This window comes from Typopeltis vanoorti, chromosome 2 (genome assembly GCF_054136105.1).
Source record: "Typopeltis vanoorti isolate ZY-2024b chromosome 2, IOZ_Tvanoo_1.0, whole genome shotgun sequence".
Taxonomy (NCBI): Eukaryota; Metazoa; Arthropoda; class Arachnida; order Uropygi; family Thelyphonidae; genus Typopeltis; species Typopeltis vanoorti.
The window spans coordinates 63,278,923-63,291,654 of record NC_143550.1 but is presented as its reverse complement, the minus strand read 5'-3'; the positions used below and the strand labels follow the sequence as shown (position 1 = coordinate 63,291,654).

Here is a 12,732-nt window from a genome sequence, read left to right as displayed (position 1 = left end):
CTCTTCAGTGGGAGCCAGGTCCAGAGTTGGAGATACCAGGCAGAAGCAGTAGCAAGGTCATCTTTACCTATAGGAGTTGCCAAATGTTTGCCACCTTTTTTTTTTTTTATTAAATTACTCTGGATTTAGAGAAAGATGTTGAAAGTTTATTTTTCACTAGGTTAGACTATGATAAATTAAGTTTAATCCTTTATCCCAGTGAGAGTAATCCACAAGGAGATGTGATCATCTTTTCTGCATCATGCCTTCTCTTTATTGCTAAAGCCACTCTCTCTATTGTTCCACCAGCCAGGCATACCACTATCCATACCCTTAATCATAGAATCACCATATATTTTACCACTCATAACTTCATTCAAGTCCAAACAAGAGTCACTCACGGCCTCATTTTCTACGCTATTCAGCATGACTCTCCCAGTTTCATTACTCAACACTCTTTTACTTACTTCCTCTCTCTCACGACATCTCGTTTCTTCTAGACCTCTTCTGCTTTCATTCTGTTGACTATCTCAATCACTCCCATACTATTTATTTCTTCATCAATCACCAAAGAATCTTCCATACTTAATCCTGTTCTAGTTACTTCAGCTAGAGTAATCTCCATAGGCCTAATTTCTCTATTTAACCCATTTAACTGGGTTTTAATTTCCAGATTCCCCCCCCCTTACTGAACTTCCAATTCCTCTTGCAAAAGATGGTCACTTTCCATTTTCCCGAACTCCTGCCGAAGTTCATCCACTACAGTCCTGACGTCTGCTTCCATTCCTAATCACTCAAAAATATGTTTTGAAGCAATTGTTAATGTCATATACACTAGAACTATTATTTCACTATTTCTGCATGTCAATGCCCTTCTCATTATGGCAGCCATTGTCTGGCAAACCTTTAAACTTTTAGTCTGTTCCCTGAACAGCTCCCTGTCCACCAGTGTCCAAATCTTTGGCTTCCTCTAATACAAAATAGTACATCTCATTTCACTTTCTCTGACCAAAAATTGCATAACTTTAGAAAAGCTAATTGCATATATAGATCAAAACATTAAGTGAATTATCTATAAAATTAACTATTAAATTTATTTAGTTCTAATAAGCTATCTTTATTTCCTGAGATCATTAAATATAAACCCTTACAGAAGTATAAATATAAACCCATACATCATCATCATTAATTTAAAGAACAAAAATTTAATGAGTGAAAAAATTGTTTCTACATGACTTCTTTTTAACGCCTAGACACAGAGACAGAAGGAAAAGTTTACATTATAAACAGCCACCAAGATTACCATCATTTCCTCATCAACCTGAATTTTTTTTAACTAAAGAACTGCTTCCAGATAGAGTGGTAAGATTTTGAATATTAATATTTTAAAACCGTCTGAATTGATATGTTTTTGTTTTTTTTTCTAAAATATTAGTGATACTGCTTAGCTTGTAATAGAATTGTAGTAATTTTATAATAAAATAAAATTAACTATTCTGCGTGCACGCGCGCGCACACACACACACACACACACACACACACACACACACACACACACACACACACACACACACACACACACACACACACACACACACACATATTATAGAAATGATTTCTCATACCCTTATTGTTTTCACATATTTTTATCCTTTCTTCTGTGTTTGAAGCCTAATTAACAAGAGACTTCCAAGGAGTCAAAAGACTAATCACAGGAGGTTTGCACTCTCTCTCTCATGTAAAAAGATCATCACTGTGGCCTTAACCACCTTACCGGCCATTAAAGATCAAATGCGCATCCTTAAAAGCTTCGTATCCATCATATTCAATGTTTCAATGTAATATCAATGGTATTACAATTTTAATATGCACGTCGCATCCATGGTAATGTGGATGTATATATACGTCCTGGCCGGTAGCATGGTTAAACCCATTCACAGGTTCTGTAATGGCCCCACAGTCAGGCAATGCATTCCAATTGCCAATCACTTTTCATTTAAAAAATCTTCTCTCATTCCCATACTAAACCCCTTCTTATACAGCTTCCAGGGATGACTACTTGTTTTGTACCCTTTTCATCCTCTACGCTATGAAAAATCTTCTCGTTAAGATTCCAATATCATTAGATCTTATCTTGTGTTTTCTAAGGGTAAGTTTTTTCCCTTGCCATCTTAGCAAAAAACACTTGTTTTGCTACCCTTTCCTTTCCCATTCTATTTAAGTGACCATACCATCTGAGATGAGCTCTGCTAACACATTTTTCCTAATGCCCTCATTTTTAATATGATACTGCCATTGATGCCATCTATTCACTCCCCTAATCTTTTCTGAGAATTCTCATATTTGTGGTACTTTGTTCAAGTGTTTTATTTCTAACCCAGTTCTCAGATGCATAAGTTAAAATTGGTGTGAACACTGTTTAAACCAAACTGCCATTGGTTTAAACAGTGTTCCCATCAATCAATAGTGGGTGATTGGAATTGCATTGCATTCCAATCACCCACTATTCTCCTTGCAAAAACCTGAGCTATCACACTCTTACCAACCAGTGCAAGATTTGACACCTCATTTATAATGATATCCTCTGATGAGAATATCATATCCAAGACTCTCAGTCGTCTCTTACTCCCTGTCATACTGCTTCATGTAGTCGTTCCTTATAAACTTGAGAAATTCATTTTTTTTACTTCTGACTAACATCTCATCATCCTAATCTATATTAGCATAATTAAAATCACCAATTTCACCCTTTTCCTATTTTCTTGGCTAATTTGCTTATACATTTCATTGCAACTACCCTCCACATTACTATGTCTATAGCAACATGCATTTTAGTGTTTTGAATAATTTCTCCCTTATTCTGTATAAATTTATTTACTTGAATTCCTATCCTTCTAGCTTTGCTCATTCGGTTGTCTAATTTCATATCTAATTTGCGATCTTCCCTAAAAATTGTGTGCCCATAGAGCAAGTAAAACATTTCAGCTATTTAGGTCCCTGTCACCCTTGTCTCACACCTGATTTAGCATCTAACCATCTTCCTGTACCTCATTCGGTTCTAACTGTTGACTTACAACGCAAATATAAACTAAGTATTGTTTGATATAATGTCCCATTTACATCATATAACTGTATCATTTTGAACATTTTTTCTATTGGTATGCTTTTTTCAGATCTACAAAACTTAAATACATATCCTTGTTATATTCCTATGATATTTGTTTTAAAGTAAAAATCTGATCCTGACAATCTCTATTTGGCTCGAATTTGGCATTTTTTTTTTCTTCTATTCACAAGGCTCTGAAAATTGCATTCTCTCACTCTCTGTTTTCATATTTAACATTTTATAAACTCAACATTGACTTAAGAAATCTTTTCTACTCTTACTAAGATATCCCTAACCCTTTGAAAACCAGGAGACTAGATCTGTGTGCAGTAGTCTACACGTGATGTGATGTGATGAAGGTCTTATACAAGAGAACTATAACCTCTGTGCTTCTGCATGTCAGGGTCCTCCTCATTGCTTAAATCCATTCTGATGTACTCATAAGTTTAGCAGTGTGACCCCCTACACCTCCAATCTCTTTCCACCATCACTCCCGGATCTCTCACCTTATATATCTCCTTCAAAATCTCCATATTAATTGTTTATAAAAATCAGGTGGATTTTTAAATTTTGCATTGCCAAACTGAAGCCTTTTGGCTCTTTATTTTAATAAATCCATTATTTTATAATATTTTATTATTCATTATTTTTATAATAATTCAAATTCAAATAATAAATAATTCAAATAATTCAAATAATATGTTATTATTCATTCTTTTATAATAAATCCATTATTTTAGTAAATTATTTAATACAATTGAGGATAGCAATTTCCCAAACTTTTGGAATAGTGAGACAGTCGTTCCAATTAAGATTAGGTCTATGAAGTAAGACTTCAGCACTTTCTTTATAAAAATGTTCCTGTTTATATATGGATCTATATAGTAGCTTAGCATTTTGCCACTGGATCCTGTGGTTAGCATTTTCGATTCCATGTTGTGAGAGTTGATGAGACGGATGTGGTCTTGATGTTCAGACATACATTTATTTATAGATCTTCCTGTTTGTCCATAGTAAGACAAGTTACATGAACATGGTACTTTGTATAAACCAGACAGCATCGTTGGCGAGAGTTTGTCTTTTGGAGAAAGTAGCAAGTTGTGAATTTGGTTGATGGGTTTATAAGTAGCAATGAGTGGATATTTTTTCATAATTTTCAATCAAATGGATTTTTAAATTTAGAGATGACTTTAATATATGGTATAGAAGTCCTTTGGACTTCTTCTTGTCTTGTGGGAGTGGTTAATTATTTTTTGGGTTGGTATTGGTTTATATCTATTTAGTAAAGCTGTTTCTTTGATAATTTTCAATTCTTGTTTTAAAGATTCTTCAGAAGAACAAATATTGTGTGCTCTGATACTTAAGATTTTATGATGCCATATTTTTGAGATGGATGGTGAGCTGATGGATATAACGACCTGAAAAAGTTGGTTTTCGGTAGAATTGGAAATGGATTCATATTGTTTACACTGGATGTGTACATCAAGAAAGGAAATACCTTTTGGAGGAAATACCTAGTGTGAAAAGAGGATGCAGGGTGTTGATATGTTGTAGAAATGATCTAGAGATCTGGTTCTGTGTGATTCCAAACTGCAAAGATGTCATCAACGTAGCATAGCCAAATTCTTGGTTTTGATCAAGAGCAAAAATTCTATCTTCTAGGTGTTCAAGAAAAAAGTTGACTAAGTTAGGTGATAAAGGTGAGCCCACTGCTGTTCCTTCCTCTTGTTTATATATTTTATCTTTCCATATGAAATAACCTGATGTCATTGCAAATTTGAATAATTCCGCTATGTCTCGTGGAAATTTTTTGGTTAACAATTCTATTATCTCCTTGTGATAGATATTTGTGAAGAGAAAGACATTGTCAAAGCTTACTAACATGCTAGTTTAATGTCTTTTATTCTTGTATGAAAGTCTATGGAATTTTTTATTGAAGAGATTGAGTGACCAATGAGCTAACAGAGAAGGTTTAGACAGAAATCTTGATATTTTATATGTGGGACTGCCTATAGAATCCACAATAGGTAAAATTAACATTCTTCATCCTTACATCAAATTAACACTAGAAAAAGAGTCTTCACAAAGTATCTCCTTTCCGGATTTACACATCCAACGAAAAGAACATGGTTCCATTTCCACTTCTGTCTGTCTATCGTAAGCCGACGTTTTCAGGTCATTACATTCACAATTCATCTGCTCACCATCCATCTCAAAAATATGGCATCATTAAATCATTAGTAGCCAGAGCACACAGATTTTGCTACTCCGACGAATCTTTAAACCAAGAATTGGAAATCATCAAAAATACAGCTATACTAAATGGATACAATCCAAAACAACTCAAAAAATCATCAGTCATTTTCCCACACATCAACCTAGACAAGAACAGGTCAGTAGGATTCCCATACCGTATGTCAAAGGCATCTCTGAATGTCTGTCAAAAATTATGAAGAAATACAAGCTTGCTGCTACGTACAAACCAATCAACCAGATCTATAACTAAAGACAAACTCTCACCTTTGATACTACCTGGCATTTACAAAGTTCCATGTTCTGTAAGATGTCTTACTACAGACAAATAGGAAAATCTATTAGTAAACGCATCTCTGAACATCAAGACGTAACTGTCTTATCAAACTGCACAAATCTGGCCTTGCACAACACAAAGTTAAAAACCCAAACCATAGGATCCAATGGAAAAACACCAAACTTCTACATAGATCCTTATATAAACATGAGCATTTATATAAAGAAAGTGCTGAAGCCCTGCGTCTCAGACCCAACTTAAACCTTAATGACGTTCTTACTATCCCTAAAGTCTGGGAAATTGTCATCTTTAATTGTGTAAAATAAATTTATGTATGTTATTTTTTTTTAAATTTATTTTTTATTAGATATATTAATTTAATTTAATTGTATAACACGCTACTACTTGCATAGTGGGATTCCATTGTAAGCATGTGCCCTAACTGTATCTTATTCCTAGTATTTGTTTGAAATAACTGTACTGATGATGTCCTAAGATACTTAGGATGAAATATTTACTTATTAAAAATAATTTAATTACTGTGGTTATGTGTGTATGTTTAGTCATGAATACTCCACAGGTTTCACAGTTTTATTTTTTAAATAAAACTGTGATATTTAAAACGTTAATAAAACAGTTTTATTTCTTCAAATAAAACTGTTTTATTACCGCTTGTCGCACTTGGCTAAAATTTTTCCAGGGGTCATGAAAAAGATGATATGTGCAAACACTGGTATGAATGAACGAATTGTGCCACTGTCTATTGGAAATTTACCAAACTTTTCAAACAGCCCTTGTATATAGTCCATTCATGCTTATAATAGGATGACATTGATTTTCTTTTCCTATTTGTGCATTCGCATCTCCAATAATGAATTTTATATCATGTCTTGTACATTTATCATATGACTTAGCCAGAGCATCATAAAAACTTTCATCATCAAATTTTTGATATGTACTCTCAAGGGGGGGGGGGTGTACAGGTCATAAAAACTATCTTTTTCATTTTCATCTTTTTCTTCAGTAGGTGTGTTTATTAATGATACTATAGTTAAAAAATTTTCCTCTTATTCTTCCAGCAGAGTCTTTCACTTATTGCTTTGAAGTTTAAAACAAGGTGTTTCTCTTGTTAATAATAAAGCCTACTCCTAACTTATGTTCCTTTTTTTTTTGGCAACTATAAAATATTGCACAGTCCATTTTTTCAATAATACCTTCCCCTTTCCATCTTATTTCCTGTAAAAAAAAGATGATGCCTATATTGTAGGGTTTAAGTTCATCCAGGAGCATCATCAAGGCTTTTTGTCTATACAATGATAAACATTCCAAGTTTCAATAAAAATATCCTTAATTCATTTAGCAGGTATCTGTCCTTTAATAAGTCCAGTTTTTGCTTCTTTGGATTTCTTAACAAGGTTTTTTTTTTACAGATAATGAAGTTGTCAGCACCAAGCCCAACCCCCAACCTGGAGGATCAGGCCTCCATATTTAATAGAACCCCAGTGTCCATATTTAATAGAACCCCAGAACCCCCAGTGTTTGGAGACCGCCCTGCCTCCAGGCAGAGCGGTCTCCAGACACTGGGTGTTCATTTGATCGCCTTTTATGATACGTATGAACTCACGGTGGGACTATTCTAATTCCTGTTTACCACATGGGAGGAGGATGTCAGTTCAATGTTGCAAAATGTAAGGTTTTAAGATTTGGGAAACAAAGATAGTATGTAGAATTTATGCTTGGTGGTTATATATTGTTGGAGGTGGAGGAAATAAGAGATCTTGGGGGTGATGGTGGATAAGGATCTAAAATTTAGAGGATACATAGCCAAAATTGTGAAGACAACACAACAAATTCTGGGAATGATGCGGAGGACACTGATCTGCAGAAGTAAGGAGATTTTTGTTCCGTTGTATAAGGTTTGATTAGGCCACACATGGACTAATGTGCCCAGATTTGGTCACCTGGTTTTCAAAAGGATAGAGATGTTGGAAAGGGTCCAGAGGCAACTGACTAAGGTAGTTTCTGATCTCTGGAATGTTGAATATGAGGAAAGGTTTGATAAACATCCAGAGAAAGGCTTTCTCTGGATGTTTATCCTGGTATCCTGACAAAGGACACTTATTTTGCTAACATTTCTTCTCCCATTCTGTTTAAGTGATGATAAAAGCGGAGATTAGCCCTGTTAATGCATTCCCAAATGCTAACAGTGTCTGGTTTTTTCCTAATATCCTCATTTTTAATATGATACTGCCACTAATGCCATCTTGATTTCCTTAATCTTTCTCAGAATTCTTATGTATTTGTTCTGCAGTCTTTGATCATGAATTTTCTAACCCAGCTCTCAGATCCTTAAATTAAAATTGTTCGAACACTGTCTTATATACAGCTAGTTTAGTGTTTTCACTAATCTCTTTTATTCCATATAAATTTATCCATTTGACTTCCTACCATACCAGATTTGCTAATTCTGCTATCTATTTCCAAATATCATTTGCCATTTCACTAAAACTTTTGCCTAAATTGCTGAATTATTTACTTGTTTTATAGATTTTCCATTCAGTGTTTTCCATGTTTCTGCCTATTTTCATAGTCTTTGTCTTTTTGTTGCTGATTTTCATGTGAAAATTTTCAAATTAAAGAAAAGTGCTAAGATTACCCCCCCCCCAGTTTTTATATCAGGTTTAATACCACTTTCCTTTATAATGCGATCCATATACTTGACAAATAACATTGGAGATAGTATACATTCCTTGTTTCACACCAGATTTAACATTAAACCATCTGTCTGTGCCTCTTTCAATTCTAACTGCTCGCTTAGAACTCCAATATAGACTAAGTATTGTTTGATTGATATAATGTCTCATTTACACCATATAATTGAAGCATTTTTGAACAGCTTTTTTTTTTTTTGCGCCTTTTCATATGCCTTTTCAAAATATACAAAACTTAGATAATTGTTATGTTCCCATGATCTCTCCACTATTTGTTCTAAAGTGATCCTGATAACCTCTGGCCTGAATGCAGCTTGCTCTTCTCCAAGCTTTCTTTCTACAGTTTTCTTAACTTTTTCTCAAGTATACTTGCAAAGTCTTCCTGTGACTTTTGTTTAGCTAGTTTTTCATGACACTTCACTTTCTTACCTTTTTCTCTGTATTCTCTAAGATCACATGCTGTGACATAATTGTCAGAACCTTCGATATGCTTTTTTCTTTTCCTTGACTATCTCTTTAATTTCCTTAATCTACCATGGAATTCTGATTTTTTAATCCTTATGGACAACTACACCATATGCCTCTCTGGCTGAATCAGTCGATGTATTCTTCAGGATTTGCCACGAATATCAAAGGTTTGTTTTTTGTTTCTGTTTTGGTCTTTGGTCTTTTTTGCAAATTTTACAGGATATTTCTATATGCCTTGTAATCATTTCCAACTCTGCTGTTTAGATCTCCAACAAGGACCAAATTTTCCTTTTCCATTGTGTCCACTACTTTCTCTAATGCCTCGGAAAATTCCTCCATTTCTTCCTTAGTAGAACCTTCTGCGGGATCATAGGCACAAATAAGTGTCCTTGTCCAGTTCCTCATTCTGATATTTATCCACATCGCTCTACTTGATATTGCCTGTCTTTCAAGAAGATTATACTCATATTTAGTGTGTTGAATACTATAGCTACTCTTTCTTTCCCTGATTGTCATTTTCTGAATATAACATCTGTTTGTCAATCTGGTGCTTATCAAATTCTTCTGCTAGTTTCATTTCATTCCCATTGATGCTTCTAATTATTACACCCTCCATGGAGTTGGCAGACTCACTGTGGAAGGTTCATTCAACTGACAACATATTTATCATGCTGAATCTTGAAATCCTTAACACTCCTTGCATTAACAACACATTCTGTTAATGCATTCCAATCACTAACATTTCTCCACGTAAAAAAATCTACTCCTCACACTCCTCTTCACCACACTTACATAATTTCCATGGATGACCTCTGGTTCTTTCCCTCTCACCTTCTATCCTTTTATAACCCCCTATGGAAATCTTATGAAATCCTCTCACTAACTTAAATGTCTCTATCATATCTCCTCTCTTCCTACTATCCACCAAACTCTGCAATCGACATTTCTTCAACCTTTCTCCATAGCCATCATTCCAAAGTCCTGATATTGTCTTAGTCATTCACCTCTGGACCCTCTTCAATGTTTCTACATTACACTGAAAACCAGGTGACCAAATTTGAGCATAATAGTCCAAGTGTGATCTGACCAGTGCTTTATACACTGGCACAACCACTTCTTTATCCCTACATGTTAGAGTACTTCTTATCATATCAGCACTGATGTGCAGCCTTTGCATCATTAGAAATATGCCCTTTAAACTTCATTTTACTTCCAAATCTCTAATCTTATTCATGTCCTGCAGTGTGGCACAGTTGATATAGTACACAGCCTTATATTTCTGCACTCCAAAATGTCACATCTTGCACTTATTAATATTAAAACCCTAACCCCACTCCTTTGTCCAAGTGAAAAGTCTATTCAAATCATCCCGAAGGGAATTAACATCCGCCTTGCTACTTATAATTCTCCCAACTTTGCATCATCAGCAAACAACTGAAGCATAACTTGGCAATTTGGGATTAAGGACTGGTGAGGACTGGACATTAGGTCAGAAGCCCTGGTTAGTTTTCTTTGGTTTTCTTAGCAGGCTACATGAAGGTCTCTTTCCAGTTATTCTGCTTTGATCCTTAAGTACCCCAAGTGAAAAGTCTTGCATTAATAATTTACTAATTTATTATACTAAAGAGACATTTGAGTTAGATGAAGAAAATAATGGTTATATTACAGTTAGACTTTGCAAAGGTATTTGACATGTTAGATTAGTGGATGGAAATCTGTTATGTGAATTGGACCATTTATTATTATTATTATTATTATTGATTGTTATGTTATTAATATGTATTGATATGTTATTAATAGTTATGTTGTTATTACATTGATATCACTTTACTGCAAGAAATTGATAAAGCTCGGAGAATCTGGAGATATTTTTTTACTTTCTAGTTTGTGGGGTTGATATATTATTATTATTCAGGCCTCCATGGAGTCAAAAGACTCATTGTGGGAGGTCCTTCCTAAGAAACACAAAGTCTATCAAGACTAACCAAAAGAGGGTCCCCCCCCCACCTAAGAAACACAAAGTCTATCATACCATTCCTTGAACTCATTGACCGGTCTCGCTCTCGCCACTCCATCAGGCAGTGCATTCCATGGTTCAACCACCCTCCATGCAAAGAAACCACTCCTCACCCTCTTGCTCACAGTTTCCTTTCGTAACTTCCAGGGATGGCCTCTTGTCATCACTCCTTCCCGCTGTTCAACCAAGCGAAAGAACTCCCTAGTGTCAATCCTGTAACCACCTCTCAACAGTTTAAAAGTCTCAATCATATCACCTCTCCTTCTTCTATCCACCAAATTCTTCAGTCCGCATTCCCTCAGCCGATCCTCATAACTATCATTGTACAGTCCTTAAACCATCTTTGTTATCTGCCTTTGTACCGTTTCCACAGTTAATTTATCCCCTTCAAATCCTGGGGACCAAATTTGAGAACAATAGTCCAAGTGCTGATCAGGATCTTATACAACGGAATGATAACTGTTTTATCTCTGCAGTGTCCTTCTCATTATTGCAGCAATCCTCTGTGTTACCTTCACCACCTTTGCAATATGGCCCCTAAATTTCAGGTTTCTATCTATCATCAATCCCAGATCTCTTGTCTCCCCTACTTCCTCCAGTATAACTCCTCACATAGAGTATATATATACGCACGCACGTGCATACACACACACATACACACACACACGAGGGTGGTCTGAAAAGTTCTCGGTCTTGACCTATTGGCAAGATTTTTTTTTTTTTTTTGTTGGTACATCTGTCATAAGCATCCATGTGAAATTGCAAGTCATTCTATTAAGTAGTTTGTTTTATACAGCTGTCTGAAGCAAAAGTGTTGTCTGTATCCCTTGAAATGGATAAATTTAAGTATTGTCATTCTATCAAGTCATTTTATCAAGTAGTTTGTTTTATACATCTGTCCAAAGCAAAAGTGTTGTCTATATTCCTTGAAATGGATAAAATTGAATTTCTTGTGGTTATAAAATTCTTTGTAAAAGAAGGTTTAATGCCAAAAGAAATTCATTTGAAGTTCATAAATGTTTATGGGCACGAAATTATAAATTCATTTTTTCATTGTTAGGCTGAGAACTTTTCAAGCCACCCCTCATAGTTGTGTGCATGTGTGTGTGTGTGCACGCACGCGTGATTGTGAATTTCTTTACACAGTATCATTTGCCAGCCTGAGTGGTTAGCGTATCCGCTCTCCAGCCAAAAGGCTGCGGTTTGAATCCCACTGAGGGCATGGATGTTTGTGATTGTCTGTGGAAATACTAATGGTGGTGGTGGTCGGCAGTAGATGACGTTGATGTAGTTTCAGTCAGTGGGTTGATTGAGTGGTGGAGACAGAGTAGGTGCCCTCCCTTGATGAGTCTTTGGACTCCCTGGAGGTGTCAAATAATAATAATAATAATATTGTTTAAAAAGCATTATACATGGCACTGATGTGAACAAGAAAAATAGCAGGCAAGGGTGCCATTTACTGAGTTTGCCTTCATGGATTTCATGATGATGTATTTTGTATGTATTTATGGTATGAATACGACAGAGAGGGTATGTTGGAAATGTTCATGAGTAAGTGTGAGAAATCTGAGTTCTGTCAACAGTGGACAAATGAAGTAATTAATATTAGTGATATAAAGTAAGATAGGAAAAGTGTTGTAAAGAATGTAATGGAAGTAGTAAGAGATAGTGAATGAAATATAAATGAGAATATTATTATTCAGGCCTCCATGGAGTCAAAACACTTATCGTGGTAGGTCCTTCTTAGGAAACACAAAGTCTATCATATCCTTGAACTCATTGATTGTTCTTGCTCTCACCACTCTATCAGGCAATGCATTCCTTGGTTCAACCACCCTCCATGCAAAGAAACCACTCCTCATACTCTTGCTCACAGCTTCCTTTCGTAACTTCCAGGGATGGCCCCTTGTTATTGCTCTTT

General features: G+C 35.3%; 1 protein-coding gene across 1 annotated transcript in view; it reads left to right on the top strand.

Moving 5' to 3' along the window:
- Positions 1–1,252: 1,252 nt before the first annotated feature.
- LOC150109090 (phospholipase D1-like) overlaps positions 1,253–12,732 on the top strand; it is a 558,765-nt gene continuing 547,285 nt past the window's right edge. Inside the window, exon 1 of the mRNA XM_090405612.1 lies at positions 1,253–1,341. The gene's annotated coding sequence lies outside the window, so the exon portion shown is untranslated. The remainder of the gene's footprint in view (positions 1,342–12,732) is intronic.